Raw genomic sequence first — 14,965 nt, 5'->3', positions numbered from 1 at the left:
GAGTAAACAACCTTGGAAAGGAACCCAGACTCACTCCTGCGTTTGTAGTCGTCTGACAATAGAAAAAAGAGTGCATTTTCACTGATTTGTTGCGTTCTTAAGCTGAAGACCAAAACAAAACAGTTGAAAAAAATGTCATTGTGTTGTTATTTAAAAGCATAATGTTTTCATGAATAATTATCTGAAAATAGTTTTTAAAAACGTATGGTAAAGAACTTTTGAATATTTTCTTTAATGAGTTAAAGCCAAAAATAAAAATAGAGAACAGAAAGATTTCCTATTACAATTGCAAGTTGCAACAACTATGGCACCTATGCCTACAACTAGGGGTGACACTTCGGGTTCGTGTGTCAAGGTCTAGATTGTATTAAAGCATGAATATAAGATTATATAGGTCAACATTAACTCGACATATTTAATTAAATAGGATAGGCTTTTTAAGCATAACTTGTTAATTTCGTGTTGGGTTCGTGCTGAGTCGTGTCAAAATTTGTTAACTCTACCTACAACACTATCGGTCAAACCAAAACCTACTTCCCCTCTCCTTTTCTTCCACCCAAAAAACCAAGACATTGCAATTTGCATCAAGCCTTATTTCCAAATAAGGTAGCTATTCATCACAAGTACCTATTCCATTTTATCCTTTTAATTTTTATGAGATTTTGATTTTATATATATATATAAAAAAATAATAATAATAAAATAAAAAATCTGGGACGTTTAGTACGGTGCTTTTACAACATGTATATTTTCTTACGGGCCAAAATATATATATATATATATATATATATATATATATATATATATATATATATATATATATATATATATGTTTTCTTTAGTGTACTTAAAAGTCTTAATTATGCTGGACGGATGGGATTGAGTACTCACATGGACAAGATTGGAATAGACGAGCTGGGTACACTTTGTAAAGAAGGCAAAAATAATTTGTCACATAAATGGACAAAAGTTACTTTTGGGGATAATTCATCAAATATTCAATTTTCACTTAGGCCCCATCCAAAAATCACTTTTTGAATCGCAGAAGTTGAAAGAAAAACCTTCTAATATGCATTTTGAGACATAAATGTTGAAATAAAAAAAAAATTAAAAAAAATTAAAAAAGAAAAGAAGAAGAAGCACACATTCCACTTTTCAAAGGTTCAGAAATCTTTTTCACAATAATAGCAATTAGTATTAGTAAATTGTATCAATTGATCCTTCCCCAACATATAAAGTTAATCCACATCCATTATTAATGATCGCATCTTGATAGATTTCTTCCAATTTCTTGCTTGATTTTTTTTTTCTTCACTCCATGAAAGTATTAATGCATTCCTATATATTCAACTACCATCAAGAAGAATTAAACATCTCATCACACCATTCATTCTACATGGGTTGACTAAAAGCAAAATTTGTGTTCGTTGTTATGATGTTAATATGTTGTGTGACTGTCTACTTCCAAAGCCAAAAAACTCTTCACTAAAAAGGGGTATATCCCCATGTAGAGATGATACACATTATTTCCTCTTTCATGTTCCCTATTCTTTTCTTAGAGAACTGTTATTGACTTAAGCATCAGAGTCTTTCCGGTCTTCTAGGACCGACGGACTTTTGATAACTATTTTCTTTGTTTTGCTGGAGCCCCATTACCGGTCCGACCATCCAAAAATCTGCTTCAACATTCCAATTAATTAGTTAAATTCCTGATTAATTCATGAATGCCTATTAATTCTTGAACTGGTTTTGCGTAACTATCCTAAAGTTTTGTTGGGCTTTGTTTTTTATGTGTAGTGAACAATGTTAAAATCTTGACAAAGATTATATACAATGTTTTGCAGGAGAAAGTGGAGCTCACGAAGATTATAAACAAGCCCCAAGTCGAAACGCAAAACCAAACAATCATCAACTGAGTTGTCACTCTTTTCATAATGGGATGCAGACAATGTCATACTCTTATTTGACCATGAAACAACAAATTGTATTCTTGATATATGTCTATTCCAATATGTCTTAAAAGATGTCCTAGTATGGCTGCTAAAAAAAAAGGACTTTCTAAAGTGAAATCTACATGTAGACCTCTCCTATCAAAGTAGAAGCCTTCAAACTCTCACTCCCATGGGGTTTCTAAGCCATGGACAGTGACAACTTTGGCATGTAGATGCGGAAGTGGGCTAGGAAGGATCTATATTAAGTGCAATGAACTGCCCGTATTGCATGCGATAAGAACAGTTCATATGAGAAGTAAGCTCCCACCTACTCAGGTATCTGCTTTGACTGCTCGGCACCCATCCTCTCACATTTGAAGAACTTTTACACTCAAATCTTTAAATACAAATAAAAATTGAATAACACAAAGAACATGGAGCATGTAGAATCTCCAAACAAACTTAAAGCCTAAATGGCATTATTGTTATCATAATATTGTATGTCATGAAAAGCCTCTCCAAGTTCAACCTTAAAAATAAAAACAAAGAAATTTAGGTGTGGGCAACGGTTCAGTTCGGAAAAGTGACTTACGATTCGGTTAACCGACTTTGTCGGTTAAGTCGGTATATTTGTAATTTAAATTAATTGTATTACGCAGCACATACATTTAACACATTACGTGTCAAACGAGAGTCGCGTGACATTAATTGATTGGTCTGACATGACATATTGTTAATTAGTTGGAGGGTGAGTTGACGAATGGACCTATTTGAAAATAGACGAAAACTTGAGGACTTAATTGTTGAAATTTAAAACCTATCCATATCCATTATTGATATGATCTTATCAAAGAGTATGGCTTGCATCATGTATCTTGTCCATACGTAATTGAGGACGCATAGCATGCACCCTCAACTTGTGTCAAGCACGTACAAGTACAGAACAAAAACTAAAGCCCTTATAAAAAATGGGTTTTAGAACTTAAAAAGATTTAAATGTTTAGATTAATTGTTCTATACGCCCTTATCGTGAATTTTCATACTGTGGGCAGGTATCAAGCCCTTTGTGACTCTCCTCCATTTTGATATTCCACAAGCACTAGTAGATGAGTATGGTGGACTCTCAAGTCCAAAGATAGTGTAAGTCAAAAAAATTCAACAAAAAATATACTCTCCAATGCTCAAAAAATTAATGTTACCATATCAATAAATTAATGTGACTACCCCATTTTATGAATATATAGGAAGGATTATCTAGATTATGTGGATTTTTGCTTCAAAACTTTTGGTGATCGAGTCATGCTCTGGGTCACGATGAAAGAACCAAATGGATTAAGCATCAATGGGTACAATGGCAGTGGTTTCACACCTAGAAGATGTTCTAAGTACGTCGGAAATTGCACGGCCGGTAACTCGAACTGCCACTGAACCTTATATTGTCTCCCACAACTCGCTTCTTGTTCATGGAACCGCTGTGAAATTGTACAAGCACAAGTACCAGGTTTGTATTGGTTTTTTTTTTTTTTTTGGATAAGTAATCAAATCTCATTAAAAAATGCAAAGGGCACAATTCAAGTACATGAAAAGTATACAAGAGAAACACACAATTAAGAACAAGAACAAAACAAGAAATTCCAATGTATAAGAAAAGATTAAAAAGAAAGCAAACAAGAAGAGTGATGATACCCCTAATTATTTCATTTTGAAAAAATTGATTATAAAAATTTTTATATTTGTTCAACCAAGTGAATATGAGATGTTGGGCATGTTGTGATTAACTTAATATGAATATGTGTAGCCATATCAAAAGGGGAAAATTGGGATTACATTGATTACCCCCTGGTTTGAGCCGAAATTCCAAACTTCTGCTAGCCTCAAGGCCGCCTCTAGATCTCTTGATTTTTTGTTTGGATGGTGAGTGTTGTAAGATACATTCTTGGATAAATCTTTTTTTATGGACAGCTTTTTTCTCTAAATTAGGTTAGAGGAATTTTCTCTAACCCAATTTATAAAATTGTCATATGGAGGAAATTTGATGTTATTATAGGCACAAAAATGCTTGATATCATTCACAATTTATGCAGGTTTGCCAATTCACAATTTATGCAGGTTTGCCAATCCAATTATATATGGTGACTATCCCCAGAGCATGAAATATTTGGTCGGTAATCCATTGCCAAAATTCACTGCAGCTCAATCAAAGTTCCTAAAAGGGTCTCTAGATTTTCTTGGCATAAATTACTATACTACATATTATGCAAAAAGCGATTCCTCAACCAATAGTGTCAACATCAGCTATGAAACAGATAGGCAAGTCACTCTCACTAGTAACAAAAATTATATAACCCTTTCTTTTCTTTTTATTTTTTATTTTTTGCAATTCAAAGATTACATAAATACTAAATTATCTAATCCAATTCATGTCCTTTCTTACCACAGCTAAAAAAAAATGGGACTCCTATTGGTGCTTCGGTAAACCCTCTCTCTCTCTCTCTCATAATAATTCTCTACCTTTAGATGCTTAAATTGCACACAATTTGGGCAACTTCTATAATGAGGAGTTGCAGGGCCTATTTGCCCTAGACAGCTCGAAGTGCCAAACCCATATGCCATAGCAAGTGGGTCCACAACTCTCTCTGTGGGGCTGCCCAAATTATATGCAATTTGAGAGCCAATTTTAAGGGATCTCAATCTCTAGCTCGTACGTCTCTATAGGCATGTCACATGTTACCAATTTTTGTGCGTGATGTTGATGCATGCAATTTTACTAAACCAATATGGTGTAAACTGTTTTGCAGACTGCTATGAGCTGGCTTTTCATCTATCCTACGAGACTCCAAAAGCTTATGCTATATATAAAAGAAAAATACAACAATCCCGTTATATACATAACGGAGAACGGTATAACAATTTCTATCTTGTCATTTGTTTAGTTTTTAATTAACGATTTACAATCTAGTACATATGTTTTATTTGACAAGTATGTCAACACAACATCCTTGTTAGCACCCAATGTTGACACCATGTCCGCAAGTGGCGAGTCTTCCATAGAAAACAAATTAAAAAACATGTTTTTTTGTGTTGTCATTTTTTGAGGATTAAATTCAAATAAAATGAGAAATGGACTAAATATGATTTTTCTTTTGAAAACAAAAAGAGAAAGATAAAGATTATTATTTCAATTTTGATGGAGGATTTGAACGGTGGAATTTTTGCAGGGAGGGAGTAAATTAATGTGAAGGGATACTATGTGTGGTCATTTTATGACGACTTTGAATGGGATTCCGGTTACACCGTTCGATTTGGCCTCACTTTTGTAGATTTTAAGGACAAATTGAAAAGATACCTCAAGTACTCGATCTGCGTATTGGTTCAAGATGTTCCTCCTAAAATAAAGAGTGAAAAGGGGGACAAGGATCCAAGCAATATATTGAGCAGCCGAAATTACATGTAATTTGATTAGGGACCAATTAATTACATGTAATTTGAGTAGTTTGGTAGCTTATATATCTAAATAAACGGTAAAAGAGAAAATCGTCTTCTCCGGTCCAGCCTAGCTAGCTTTTTTTATGATTTATTTATTAGATCTAGATTTCTTTCTTTTATAACTTTTTGAAAACCGGCTTACAAATTAAAGAATGTCAAAGAGCTTAATTATATAAGATTATACTTAAATCACGTGAAACACTTAAAGGATGCTTTGAAAAACAAAGAGAACCCTGCAAACAACAATCAAATACAAGGCAACATCGAAAACTAGTTGTTGGGTGAAGTACGTACCACAAGCTACACGCACTAGTACAAGCAATGTCACAAGGGTGAAATATTCCTGGGTTTCATTGATCGATGGTTTTGCCATAACAGAAACGTTCATCAACTAATTAATGGCAAAAACTCATTATATACTACTTCTAAGAACATCTCTTGCAGAATTAGTAAAATTTTTATATTAGCTAATTAATTTAGTTAATATTGCCCCATTTTTACCTTTAAAAAATTAGATATAAGCTAGCTAAACTACACAATATTTAAGGGTTAGTTTGGCAAACTACTCAAACTCTCCCACTATATTTTTTCACTTCTCCCAAAAAAAAAACATTCTAACTTTTTTACACTTTTTATATCACATCAATCATTTTTTATTATTATTCAAATAAAAAAACTCACTACAAAACAAAACTTTTTCACTTTTCTATATAAACATTCCCAAAATTTTAACACGTGAAATATTTAATTGAAATAAAAAAGGTAAATGACAGAGACAAGATTTGAACTTAAAACACGTCACATCAACCGATGTGAAATGAGTGTGAAGAATAGCTTGTTGCTCTTCAACTCAAGGCAAGAATATATATGGGGACAAAATTATAATATCACGAAGTTATACAAGAAAATTATATACATCTAATTAATTATAAAAAGTGTACGGTACGTATTACTGTGGTAAGCCATGGTGGGCTAATTGAATTTTTAGGCGGATCAAGAAGGTCGTTTGTCCCCCCCTCGCCCCCTTTGGATCCGCTGTTGCATTTAACCCTAATTCAAAATATTATTTTACCAAAAGTTTCTCATGTTATTTCTCGATCTCCAGCTAACTTGTGATCCCCGTACGTTCAACATAAGATTGCATAATAATTCAAATATAAACTTAAAAAAGTGAAGAAGCAACAAAATTAATTATAGTGTCTCCAAGGGGTAGCTCAATCGACTGAGAACTACGCTTCATAAAGCGGAGGTCACTAGTTTAAATCCCCCTCTTGTATGGACATATAAAAAAAAAAAAATTAATTAATTAATTAATTAATTATAAGCACTAATTGATCACCCAAAACAACACAAGCAGAGTTGAAGGGTGTTGTCTAGCAAACAACTCTGACATGGAAATTCATCATCATCCGCTCCTCTTGTTCCTCCTTGCCTTGATGGCCACCTGTTCTTTAGCAGCTTGCACTGATCAGAGTCTTAACCGGACAGATTTTCCGGCAAGTTTCATATTTGGACCAAGGTCAAGCGCTTACCAGGTATATATATATATATATATATATATATATATATATATGTAACTGCACTAACATTCGTATGTATACAGTATATATATGTATCTTGAACTCTCATATATATATATATATTATATCTGGGGTTTTTATTCCTTTTGAAGTACGAAGGGGCTGTACACCAAGATGGAAGGGCCATTATATGGGATACTTTCACGAGGATACATCCAAGTCTCTCTCTATGACTATTTCCTTCGGCATAGAAATTTCTTAAATGCTTGTAGACATTGAGTTTTCTGAGGAACAGAAACAAGAACAATGAAAAATAGAAAGAAAAAGAAAAGAGAAAGTACGTACATGTAGGAGCACTTCCACAAACACGGATTAATTAGGATAATCCTCATTTCAGATGCAATCTAATCTCTTATGGAGCATGAGTATTATGAAGCTGAGTTTCAAAAATTATGTTTAGTGTGTCTTATGTAGATATGCTTAGTAGAACTTTATTGCTTCTTCCAACTTATCATCGCACCAATCGAGTAGATTGATCCCTTTTGAATGCAATAGCATCGTTTATTTCTTGGATGTAAGCTGTATTAGCTTGTGTCTCGTATAAGAAGTTTTATTTCGTTTTAATCATGTTGCCTGCTTTCTTACTTCTATATTAATGCCGTTTTCTTTTTATTCAATACATAAACAGCAATATCTAGGTGGGGATTCCAATACCATGATGTTTGTAAATATCTCTCCTTATCCTTCTTCAGTTCCTGAGTCTCTCTACTCTCTTCGGTTTTATGCCATAGTCAATGCGTATGAAATTAAGAGGAGATGGAGAGAGGGAGGGAAATCTTGGGGAAGAAAAAATGGCTGAAGTGTGAATGAAACGCTGGATTTAATTTAATTTTTTTATTTTTTTTTAATGAGGGCAAGCCACGTCAGCTGGAGATGGATGATTGTTGGACGTTTGTTCGACAAGTCCAATGTGGGATCTCAAATTTTACGAGCACTTGTTAAGATCTCAATTTTGACGAGCTTCTGTTGAGATCTCACTGGGGGCGTGGATTACTTAAGCACCATTAGATATGTAAAATTTAATTTAGTCCATGAAATGAGGAGGATCCTAATCCATGCAGATTATAATCACACGATCATCTGTATTAAACTCCATTTTATCTGATTATTCCTAATTTATTTTTCGCATTTTCTTGGAAAAGAAATGTTCAAGCGCAGGTAAACTCTCTAGAATTTCTTATTTTAATTGGTTTTAATGTATTTACATTTTGTACTAAAATTCTTAATAATTTTTCATGAACATCTGTAGGCTTCAATGTTGGAAGTATACAATGAGACGATCCATGATTTATTATCAACAAATCGATCAAGTCGTTTTGACATTCCATCCCTAGATGTGGCTTTCGATCCACCCCTAGATCCAGCAAGCTGCCACCCCCAAATCCCTTTTTCTTTTTCTTTTTTTTTTTCTTTTTTAAAAAAATAATGTATTAATTTTTTAAATTAATAATTAAATGAAGAAAATAATATTTTAAAATGATTTGGTGAAAATGCTTACGTGGAACTAATGGAGGTTTCGAAAATGGACGAAAAAATCATGGAAGGTCCTGTTTCAAATTCGCGAAAAAGTTAAGCACCAAATACTGACTTTCAAAAAGTGACGGATCGAATTCAAATGGCGCTATGACTCAAGGATTTATTAGATATTTACCCTAAAATTTAATTTAGTCCATGAAATGAGGGGATCCTAATCCATATTAAACTCCATCTTACCTGATTATTCCTAATTTATTTTTCCAATTTTCTGGGAAAAGAAATGTTCAGGCGCAGGTAAACTATCTAGAATTTTTTATTTTAATTGGTTTTAATGTACTTACATTTTCTACTAAAGTTCTTAATAATTTTCTCATAAACATTTGTAGGCTTCAATGTTGGAAGTATACAATGAGATGATCCGTGATTTATAATCAACAAAGCAATCAAGTGGTTTTGACATGGTGTTCCAGGAAAACAATATATGATTAAACATGATGCAAAGGGAAACAAACATGTTTCTGGCCTCACTTTTGTAGATGTTTGTTGTATAAAAGAGATTATGTCTCTTCTGCAGCAAGTTGCGCAATGCAAGAGTTTGTGTTCCTGCCATTTGTTATAGATAATAAGGGGATATTATGTATCTATCATGTTCTACATTTTGTAGCAGGCTTTTTTTTGTATATCTTTTAGACTTTTGTCTTGAAGTGAGATGTAGTACCTATTTCAGAGATGTGTTTCTTCATGCCTATGGAATTTGAAATAAGAAATGTCTATTATTTTAAAGTACTCATGAGGGATAGGGAAAGGCTCACACAATCTCAATCTTCAAAAATTTCATACATCTACAATATTACTTTTGTAAATTGGACATAGAAATTGTATTGCATTTTTTTTTTTAGTGTATGGTTTTCTTTCATAGCACTTGGTTGAGTAAAATTTATTGTAGAAAGGCTATTGCATTGTCTTTTAGGTCTGTAGAGGAAGGACACAAATGAATGAGCTGCTATCAAGAAGCCACTTTGTCTTGACATTGCGCATATCTGGTGTAAATGAGATGTATTTCCTCATAATCCTATATTTCACGTTTGTGTTTAAAGCACTCTGGTCTACATCTTGAATGTTTTTATCTGTTGATATGCTTTCTTGCGTTGCTAGAGCACTGAACAACAAGTACAGGGGCTTTAAACCTCATTGATCTTGCTAGAAGTGAGTGACAATCAAAGAGTATGTCAGCTGGATACTGGTAGAATGAAATTGATCTGGTGTCTATTTGTTGAATTTCATCAATCCCCCCACTTCTTTGATTTGTTAATAGTATCTACGTTCTTAATATAATGATTTATTATGATTTTATTTTTTGTAATTAGACTATCAATAAAATTTTATATTCTTCGGCTGATGTAATATTTAAATTGGCAAAGAAGGAAAATCGTGTTCCTTTTCGAACTCAAAGCTGGCATATCTTCTCCAGGTACAGTTGTGTTTGAACTTTCCAACCATTTGATGGTATGCTTATACGCTTGTGATTTATGATGAGTTGACAACATTAACATGGACCAGCACCTACCTACGCAGGTTTGCTATCTGTTATGAGATCAATTTGTGAATCTTGTCTTTATGTGGAGAGCAATTTTTTTTAGCTGAATAGGCTCAAAATTTGATGTTCGTATGTGATTGCATTAGAAATTACTCAAATACAAAATCAAGCAACTATTAGCTCAGATGCAATCTCATCTCTTACGTACATGAGTATCATCAAGCTAGGGTTCGAATATTATGCTTAGTGTGTCTTACGTAGATATGCTTAGTAGAACTATATTGCTTCTTCCAACTTATCATCATGTCAATCGAACAGATTGATGCCTTTTGAATGCAATAGCATTTTTTTCTTTCTCGGATGTAAAATTAGCCGTTGATATAGTATTGGATGTAAAAAATGTATTAGCTTGTGTCTCGTATAAGATGTTTTACTTCGTTTTAATCATATTGCCCGCTTTGTTGCTTCTATATAATGCCCCTTTTTTTTTTATTCAATACATAAACAACCATGCCTTGGTGGGGATTCAAAGACCTTGATGTTTGTAAACACCTCTACTTATCCTTCTTTAGTTCCTGAGTCTCTCTGGTCTCTTCGATTTTCTGCCATAGTCAATGTGTATGAAATTGGGAGGAAAGGAGAGAGGGAGGGAAAGATTGGGGGGGATTTTTGGGAAGAAAAAAATAGCTGAAGTGTGAATGAAACGCTGGATTTGATTTGATTTTCTTTTTTCAAGAGGGCTGACATGGCGTGGTGCCACGTCAGTGGGAGATGGACATTTGTTCAACGAGTAGAATTACTTACCAATGTGGGATCTCAAATTTTACGAGCACTTGTTGAGATCTCAATACCTATTTCAGAGGGGCTACGCCCCAAATATGCCCTAAGTTAGGGTCCAACTCTTCGATGGATTTCCAAACGGGGTGAGACTTCAAAAGCTGCTAAGAGTGTAAAGCCAGTCACACAAACAGATCAAAACAAAAACTCAACCAAGTCTCCTTCAAAAGAAAGTTCGAGGTATAAAATCATTGTCATATTGTGGGTGGGTCAGTGAGAAAATGGGAACAACGACTCAAGCAGAAGAAAGAGCAGACAAACTTCTGTTGAGATCTCAGTGGGGGCGTTCCAAGAAAACAATATACGATTAAACATGATACAAAGGGAAACACACATGTTTCTGATCTCACTATTGTTGATGTTTGTTGTATAAAAGAGATTGTCTGTTCTACAGCAAGCTGCGCAATGCAAGAGGTATTGTTCTTGCTATTTGTTATAGAAAATAAGGGATCTTCTGTACCTATCGTGTTCTGCATTTTGTCGCAAGCTTTTGTCTGTATATTTTTTAGAGTTTTATCTTTAAGTTAGATGTAGTACCCGTTTCAGAGATGTGTTTCTTCATGCCTATGGAATCTGAAATAAGAGATGTTTATTATTTTAAATGTACTAATGGGGCATAGGGAAATGCTTACACTATCTCAATCTTCAAAAATATCATACATCTACAATATTACTTTTGTCAACTGGATATAAAAATTGTATTGCATTATTTTTTTTCTTTTTTTTTTTTTTCAATGTATGGTTTTCTTTAAGATTTGTTCTTGATGTTCATATTACTTGGTTGAGTAAAATTTAATGTAGAAAGCTTGTTGAATTGTCTTTTAGGTCTGTGGGGAGAATGACACAATTGAATGAGCAACCATCGAGAAGCCATTTTGTCTTCACATTGTGCATAATCCTATCTTTCACGTTTGTGTTTAAAGCACTCTGGTCTACATCATGAATGTTTTTATTGGTTGATATGCTTTCTTGCTTTGCTAAAGCATTGAGCAACACATACATGGGGCTTTAAACCTCATTGATCTTGTAGGAAGCGAGCGACTATAAAAAAGGATGTCAGCTGGAGACTGGTTGAATGAAACTAATCTGGTGTCTATTTGTCGAATTTCATCAATCCCCCACTTCTTTGATTTGTTAATAGTATCTATGTTCTTAACATAATGATTTATGATGATTTTTTTTTTTTTTTTTTTGCAAGTAGGTTATCATTAAGGAAGGAGGGACGAACCTGCACCAACAAGAGATCTCTTTCTTGTTCCTATGCCGGACCAACCAACAAAGGAAACAATGAAGTACGTGATCCCAGATCGGGATATTCAACACCACCTGCCATCTCACATTTCTGATTATTATTATCAAGAACATTGGCAAGGAACTACTAAAACTCGTAGGACAGAACCTACAGGAAAAAAAAACAGGAAAGAAAGAGGAACTCTTCGAAACTACAATTCGTATAAGATGTTTTACTTTGTTTCAATCATATTGCCAACTTTGTTGCATTTATATAATGTCGTTTTCTTTTTATTCAACACATAAACTGTCATGCATAGGTGGGGATTCCAAGACCTTGATGTTTGTAAACATCTCTTCCTATCCTTCTTCAGTTCTTAAGTCTCTCTGCTCTCTTCAGTTTTCTGCCATAGTCAATGCGTGTGAAATTGGGAGGAAATAGAAAAAGGGAGGGAAAGATTGGGAGGGGGGGAATTTTTGGGGAAGAAAGAAATAGCTTAAGTGTGAATGAAACGCTGGATTTGATTTGATTTTTTTTTTTTTTTTAATGAAGGCTGACGTGTTATGGTGCCACGTGAGCAAAAGCTGGACGTTTGTTCGACGAGTAGACTTACTTCCCAATGTGGGATCTCAAATTTTACGAGCACTTGTTGAGATCTCAATACCTATTTCAAAGGGGCTGCGGCCCGAATATGCCCTAAGCTAGGGTCCAACTCCTCGGTGGATACCCAATCGGAGTGAGACTTCGAAAGCTGCTGAGAGTGTAAAGCCAATTACACAAACAAATCAAAACTAAAACTCAACCAAGTCTCCTTCAAAAGAAAGTTCGAGGTATAAAAACATTTTCATGTTGTGGATCAGGGAGAAAATTAGAACAACAGCTTAAGCAGACAAGAAGAGTCGGTCAATTCATTGTCTCCATTTTGACAAGCTTCTGTTGAGATCTCAATGGGGGCGTTCCAAGGAAACAATATACGATTAAACATGATGCAAAGGGAAACACATGTTTCTGATCTCACTATTGTTAATGTTTGCTGTATAAAAGATGTTTTGTCTCTTCTGCAGCAGGCTGCGCAATGCTAGAGGTGTTGTTCTTGCTATTTGTTACAAAAAATAAGGGGATCTTCTGTATCTATCGTGTTCCGCATTTTGTAGCCGGTTTTTGTCTACATATCTCTTAGAGTTTTATCTTAAAGTGAGATGTAGTACCCGTTTCAAAGATGTGTTTCTTCATGCCTATGTAATTTGAAATAAGAGATGTCTATTATTTTAAATGTACTCATGGGGCATAGAGAAAGGCTTACACTATCTCAATCTTCAAAAATATCATACATCTACAATATTACTTTTGTCAATTGGACATAAAAATTGTATTGCATTTTTTTTTTCTTTCAATGTATGGTTTTCTTTGAGATTTGTTCTTAATGTTCATATTACTTGGTTGAGTAAAATTTAATGCAAAAAGCTTGTTGCATTGTCTTTTAGGTCTGTGGGGGGAAGGACACAAATGAATGAGCAACCATCAAGAAGCCATTTTGTCTTCACATTGCGCATATCTGGTGTAAATTAGGTGTATTTCCTCATAATCATATCTTTCACGTTTGTGTTTAAAGCACTCTCGTCTATATTATGAATGTTTTTATCGGTTGATATGCTTTCTTGCTTTGCTAGAGCATTGAGCAACACGTGCATGGGGCTTTAAACCTCATTCATCTTGCAGGAAGTGAGCGACTATCAAAGAGGATGTCAGCTGGAGACTGGTTGAATGAAACTAATCTAGTGTCTATTTGGCGAATTTCATCAATCCACCACTCCTCTGATTTGTTAATAGTATCTATGTTCTTAATATAATGATTTATGGTGATTTTTTTTTTCTTTTTTTTGGTAAGCAGGCTATCAATAAGGAAGGAGGGACGAACCTACACCAACAAGAGATCTCTTTCTTGTTCCTATGCCGGACCAGCCAACAAAGGAATCAATGAAGTACGTGATCCCAAATCAGGATATTCAACACCACCTGTCATCTATCCTTTCTGATTATTATTATCAAGAACATTGGCTAGGAACTACTAAAACTCGTAGGATTGAACCTACAGGGGAAAAAAAAAAAAAAAAAAAAAAAAAAAGAAGAAGAAAGTGGAACTCTTCGAAACTACAATTTGTATAGGATGTTTTACTTTGTTTCAATCATATTGCCAGCTTTATTGCATTTATATAATGTCGTTTTCTTTTTATTCAATACAAAAACTGTCATGCATAGGTGGGGATTCCAAGACCTTGATGTTTGGAAACATCTCTTCTGATCCTTCTTCAGTTCTTGAGTCTCTCTGCTCTCTGCTCTCTTCAGTTTTCTGCCATAGTCAATGCGTGTGAAATTGGGAGGAAATGGAAAAGGGGAGGAAAAGATTGGGGGGGGGGGGGGGGGGGAATATTTGGGGAAGAAAGAAATAGCTTAAGTGTGAATGAAATGCTGGATTTGATTTGATTTTTTTTTTTTAATGAGGGCTGACGTGTTATGGTGCCACGTGAGCAGAAGATGGTCGTTTCTTCAACGAGTAGACTTACTTCCCAATGTTGGATCTCAAATTTTACGAGCACTTGTTGAGATCTCAATACCTATTTCAGAGGGGCTTCGCCCCGAATATGCCCTAAGCTAGGCTCCAACTCCTCGGTGGATTCCCAATCGGAGTGAGACCTCGAAAGTTGCTGAGACTGTAAAGCCAATCACACAAACAGATCAAAATTAAAACTCAACCAAGTCTCCTTCAAAAGAAAGTTCGAGATATAAAAACCTTTTCATATTGTGGATCAGCGAGAAAATGAGAACAACAACTTAAGCAGAAGAAAGAGCAGACAAGAAGAGTTGGTCAGTTCATTGTCTCCATTTT

The 14,965-nt window shown here is 34.4% G+C and overlaps 1 pseudogene; it reads left to right on the top strand.

Moving 5' to 3' along the window:
- Positions 1-2,137: 2,137 nt before the first annotated feature.
- On the top strand, positions 2,138-4,864 carry LOC133879299 (beta-glucosidase 17-like; annotated as a pseudogene).
- The last annotated feature ends 10,101 nt before the right edge of the window (positions 4,865-14,965 follow it).

Source organism: Alnus glutinosa, chromosome 10 (genome assembly GCF_958979055.1).
Source record: "Alnus glutinosa chromosome 10, dhAlnGlut1.1, whole genome shotgun sequence".
In the NCBI taxonomy this organism is placed as follows: domain Eukaryota; kingdom Viridiplantae; phylum Streptophyta; class Magnoliopsida; order Fagales; family Betulaceae; genus Alnus; species Alnus glutinosa.
Note: the sequence above shows the minus strand (reverse complement) of the source record. Positions and strands in the feature narration are given on the sequence as shown.